The sequence below is a fragment of the Paramisgurnus dabryanus genome, chromosome 23, assembly GCF_030506205.2.
Source record: "Paramisgurnus dabryanus chromosome 23, PD_genome_1.1, whole genome shotgun sequence".
Lineage (NCBI taxonomy): Eukaryota > Metazoa > Chordata > Actinopteri > Cypriniformes > Cobitidae > Paramisgurnus > Paramisgurnus dabryanus.
The window spans coordinates 28,114,608-28,120,646 of NC_133359.1; positions in this window are offsets into that span (position 1 = coordinate 28,114,608).

Consider the following 6,039-nt stretch of genomic DNA (forward strand, 5'->3'; position numbering starts at 1 on the left):
ATTAATTACTTTTATAATAATGTAACGCAGTTACTAACTCAGTTACTATTTTGGAGAAGTAATTAGTAACTATAACTAATTACTTTATTAAAGTAACGTTCCCAACACTGGTCATAAAATACTACATATGATGCTAGAACATCTGTAACTCAAAACGGCTTTACAGGGGGTATGGCTTAGCTAAATGAGATGTAAATGAGCCCTATTGTCTCCCCCAGCTGGAAAGAAGAGTCCATTTTTGGCGGTTTGAGTTTTTCTGAGTTCCTATATTCAAATGGCCACAACTTCTCCAAATCTTATCAGGGGCCGTATTCACAAAGCATTTTATCTTACCACTAAGAGTACTCCTAAATCGCACTAAAAGATTTTAGCTAGGAGTTTTCTCTTAAAAGTTATTCACAACGCCTTTCAGACCTACTTTTAGTAAGGAAAAATGATAACTCCTAAACTAAGAGTGAAACTTCGTTGCTACGGATGACGTCAATTCTCATGCACGAGCTGCCTCGCAATGACCACGGTGATTGGTTGTTAGATGACAGGGGCTGTCATGCGGAACATAACACAGACGCACCAAATCATGGAATTACAATATCGAAATATGTCTGTGTCCTATACAAAATAATAATAGTAATGCCATCGAAATGCATATATAAAAGAAAAGTTGTGAATTTAATTAAATTAAATCAAGGTAGCCTAATACAAATGAAAACCGCCAATTGCCTAATAATAAAAAACGACATTGCATTAACACTTGCTTGATTAATGTACATCCTATTAGCCTAAATAGACTACTTAAAACAAGGAAATGTTGCCCATATTAAAGAAGCCTGCCTAATAGTGTAATAATTAAATGATGGTGGATTATGAACTCGCCAAAACGAAAAAGAAAGCCCAAATGGATGCAGGATCAGTTACTGCTGCTGGCCCAGTTGGTGCTGGAGATATCAAGCAAAACTAAGCGTGAGACATGCGAGAAAGTGATGCACGGGTCAATGTACAAAACAACTGGCAATTGCCATCTTTATTTCAAACGACCCGACGGAACGCGACCGAATATCATAAAAAATATTTTTGGATGACTCGTAACCGTGGGTGACCTCAGGCATCCGCTCATTTCGGATCAACCCGCGCATTACTGATGGGAGAGGATTTGTTGCAGATCAATGCAGCATTCCCGCTTATGTCGCGGACCCCGGACCAGGGGCGTCAGTTTGTGTTGAAAAGTGGTGGGGACAAAAGATCAGATGAAAAAAAAACATTACAGCAGGACGGGAAAAATAAAAAAATATTGAATAACTGCGCATAAAAAATAGCATAGGCCAGTCAACAACACAAAAATACTCAGCATAAAACCCTCAACAATGTCGACTGCACATGTACAGTCCCTACAACACTAGTTTAACCGAACAGTGCCAAAGCACCATACTGTAGAAAACAGCAACACGTAAAGTCAGTGATTACAATGAAATTCATTACATATGTAAAAGAAAACACACAAAAGCACACAACGCAACATATGTGTCCCTGGACCACAAAACCAGTCATAAACTGCAAAAAATGATTTTCAAGAAAACATGTTCTTAGTATTTTTGTCTTGTTTTCAGTAAAAAATATCTAAAAATTCTTACATTAAGATGCTTTTTCTTGATGAGCAAATGACCCAAGAAAATAATTCTAGTTATTAGTCCAAAAATATCAAATTTAAGTGATTTTGTGTATTACACAATCTGCCAATGGGGTAAGCAAAATAATCTTAAACCCTAAATTCAAGAAAAATTTTCTTACCCCTTTGGCAGATTTTTTGCTTGTATTATGCTCAAAATCACTTACATTTGATATTTTTGGTCTAAAAACTAGACTTAATTGATCTTAATTTAAGAATTTTTAGATATTTCTACTGAAAACAAGACAAAAATACTAAGTAAGAAAGTCATTTTTGCAGTGTAAGTCGCACAGGTATTGCTTGATTTTTCAGAACATTTTAACCAAATGCTTTCAAAAAGTGGTGGGGACATGTCCCCAGCGTCCCCAGTGTAAATGACACCTATGCCCCGGACGAATGCGAGAGGCGGTGGTATATGCATTACAATCGCAGTAGAGGGTTGAGATTGCAGCCTTTAAACAGACTAGCATGGCAACAGGTATGCCTATAATATTAAATATTTAATTTCATTATTGTTTCATGTAATTCTAAAAAACTTCCTGCTTGTCATGAATGTAATGAATTATGAAACAAATGTCATAAACAATATGCTTACATTAAAGTGTGCTTTTAAGTGTTATGTGCAATGCTTTTGAGTTGGTGAAACTGTCCATGTTAACTCTTTCCCCGCCATTGACGAGATTTCTCGTCAATTAAGAGAAAACGCTTCCCCGCCAATGACGAGATATTCCGTCTTTCCGCAATACCGCTATTATCCACCAGGTGGCGCCCTTCCGCAACTTTTTAAAACCGGAAGTATTTCCCTATGCCAAGCTGCTGCATGTCCGTGTCTGTTTTAAAGATCGCTCTGGATGGGATCTCTATGAAAAGTCCGTCATAAAAATGGAATTATTTCTGCTTTTTGCTCAAAATATGGTGTTTTTGCAAAAACCTACCCATATTCAAAAGCTGATTGCAAAAGAACCACTAAAGGTAGGATGAAACGGTTTTTTTTGTTTGAAAGCAGAGGGTCTGTTCTTTCATTTGGTATATTGTATGTTTATATATTTAAAGAAGAACATTTTCTGGAAGGCATTAAACTTTGGTGAAAATCATGAAAAACGCTGGCGCTGGCTGGCAACTTTTTTTTAAAACGCTGGCGGTGAAAGAGTTAAGGAGGATCAGCACCTAAGGCATTTTAAGATCCTTTGTGAATAGGTCTTAGTGAGTTAGGAGTCCTCTCGACTTCTTTTAAGCTGTCCCAGACTTAGGTGCTACTTTTAGGGCTAAAATGCTTCGTGAATTACTTTTAGTGAAAAAAATTAGGAGTCCTAAAGTTAGGAGTGACACGCCCATTATTTTTAGGAGTTGCTCCTAAATTCGCCAGTTAGGAGCTACTTTTAGCCTTAAAATTCTTTGTGAATACGGCCCCAGATTTCCATGTGTTACACATCGTTGGAAAGCTTAGAAACTGCACTTTCAGAATGGCCCAGATCCGACTTGTGTCCCTACTTTCCGTTACTGGGCACATATAATCCCTTCCACTCTGAAGTGTTACTGAACTAGATGGAAAAGCTAACCAAGCCAATGTGAAGTGAGCTGGCACGACCTGACCCAAACCAAACTGTGGGGTATTATGCAATGAAAAAGCACCGATAGTAACTTAATATCACTGCGAAATGTATCCAAATATTAAAAAGCAGCCAAAACACAATTTAGATAAAAACACCTCTTTTTTTAAATACACAACTTTTCCCTGTCTGACTGAAGCACTAGCGGTTGATGGAAGAAAAGATAAACGAGAGAAACAAATTAATGAACATTAATGGTCCAGAGCCATCCTAAAGCAAACACTGATCACCATAATGGTGACTTGTATCATTTTAACAAAACATTTATATTAAGTATAATATTAAACTTAAGATGGAGATGTTTGGTGTTTAATTTTCCTCTAGTGAGATATTGACAGATGTAATGTCATCTGTTATTTGTCATTTTTATAATCACGAGTGTAAAAGTGATGTTGAGTACTCAAGTAATTATTAATAGTATTACACTTTTACTTGAGTAGTTCAACTTGAGTAAAGTTTTATGCAACTGTTCAGACCCCTGGTTACTCGCCAACAAGATACATTGTAACTGAACTCATGTATTAATAAACAAGATCATTTGCATTGCATAAAGTTCAATAAAAATATGTTTGAAAGAAAAAAGCTTTTCTGGTTTTATGAGCTAATTTGTATAATTTGGTTAACATATTTATGTATGCCACTGAGAAGAGGGGGAAATAGGAGATTAAAGATCAAAATAGTAGATTATTCTGTACTGTAGCCATACCAATAGCATATCCAACATGTATCGGCCTACCTGGCAAAAACTGTGCTGAGGAACAGGGACCTTGGTCTCTTGAAGGTGCACTAAGGTTGGTTGTTCTCTCTCATGAACTACACTTTCCTTAAAATAAGCCAGCAATGAAAATCTATGAAAATTTAGTGTAGTTATTCAGGGCTAACTTTTTGTTATTAGGGGAGCACCATAGCCCCTGACAGATGATGTTAGGAGCGCAAGCAGAACATTTTGAGCACACCTTAAATCAGCCTGCAATTATTCACATTTTCCCCCGAAATAACTGCATTACTGAAAAATACTAAAAAGACTTAATGCAGTTGATTTTAGAATAAAAAGTTATGAACCAAATATTTATACAACCCTCTTGACTAATTCAAGGCATCAGATACATACGTATACAGTAAGTTATATCCAGATAGCATATTCTTGTAATGAGATGAGTGGCATGGCAACATACATACTTGTATCCTTTACACAGTTCTCGTCTTCTATCCAGTTTCCTTAACTGAGCATCTGATGTCTAAGACCTTTCTAATCTGTAATGTTTTTGTAGTTAATGTAGGCTAGAAGTTCTCTCTATCTCTCATCTCTGCAATGTTTAATTTTAAACCCACTCAGGCGCGTCTTCTCGGGGTTCTGAGTGAAATGTGTTGACTTTACCTGGGCTGTGTAGTTAAACAATTGGGACGCTTCATGTAAATAAGCTGTAAAAACCCGACCCTGCATTTCGTATTGTTGTCACTGGTGCCCTTCACATGCGTGAACACTTGTTAAAAAAAACTGCTAACGCTGTGTCAAAAACTCTGCAGTTTGGAGCCCTGGCTTTGTGCCCCCCTGATTGCCCACTCGCCCAATCCCGTCTATGGATAATATGGCTCTGCTCAAATTGATAAAACATGCGCTGTTATAGACATACAAGTGTTTCTTTCTTAATGAGACAGCATTGTATTCAAACAACAAGATATTTATTTACCGTTGCAAGACGTTCAGCTGCTCTGCTTTGGAACTTCAGCTTTTTTTTTCTTCTGCATGGTTAAAAAATACTATCAAATTAATACTATTTTTAGCCTTTATTTGTTAACTCACGGGGCGCTTCATTACGCGCAACCACATGTGACTGCCTACAGAAATATTTTGTTGAGCATGCGAAGCAAACATCCACCAGCATTGAGTGATGAATGGCAACAAACTTTGCCCGCCATGTTATCAGAGAGAAGATACGATGCACAGCGATCTGAGTAAATAATGCAGAGAATCTGTTTAATGGTAGTAAAAGGAGTAGAGACATGGGGACTTAATGGGGAAAGTGTCTGCATGTGTTCATGACAATGCACGCAACATAGGGGCTGCAAACTCTCCAGAATGGGTGAACTGGGACTCGGTTCCCTGTTGTGCACATACACTACAGCTCGCTGTAAATGACGGATTTAATATGTTTGTGCATCGGGTGATCGTTGCAGCTGGACGGCTTGTTAGGCACCTTAACCACAGCACCCTTGCCTGCAAGGCACTGGAAGGCCGCATGGAAGTAGTTGTTTTTAGTATAATTATTATTATTATTATTGTTGTTTTGTATTAATTAGGAGATATATGTTCATCACAGGTTAAAAAGGATACTCTGGTGGCAAAACCAGCACTGATCGCCTCTGTCTTGGTTCCTTGCCATAAACATTTCCCTTTTTCCTCAAACGGAGAAAGAAGCTGCAAAACTTATTGAAATGTGTGCTGCTTTGTAAATGGGCACTACGGGGGAGATGAGAAAGCAGCCCGTTATCCCGGGACATCTGTGCCATCGGAGAGGTTGTTTTCTGCCACGGGTCTGACTGTCAACAGGCTGCGTATCAGACTAACCCCAGATCATGTATACATGTTATTTTTTTTAAATAAAAACTAGTAAAGGTGTGGGTTGAGGTAGGTCTGCTATTTTTATTTTACGAAAAACTTTGTCTGACAGAAAAAAAGACAGTTTTCAAACAAATTCAGTTTTCTTTTTGTCATCTTAATTTGTTAATTAGAAGAATAAGTTAGAAGAAGATTTAGTGTAGGCC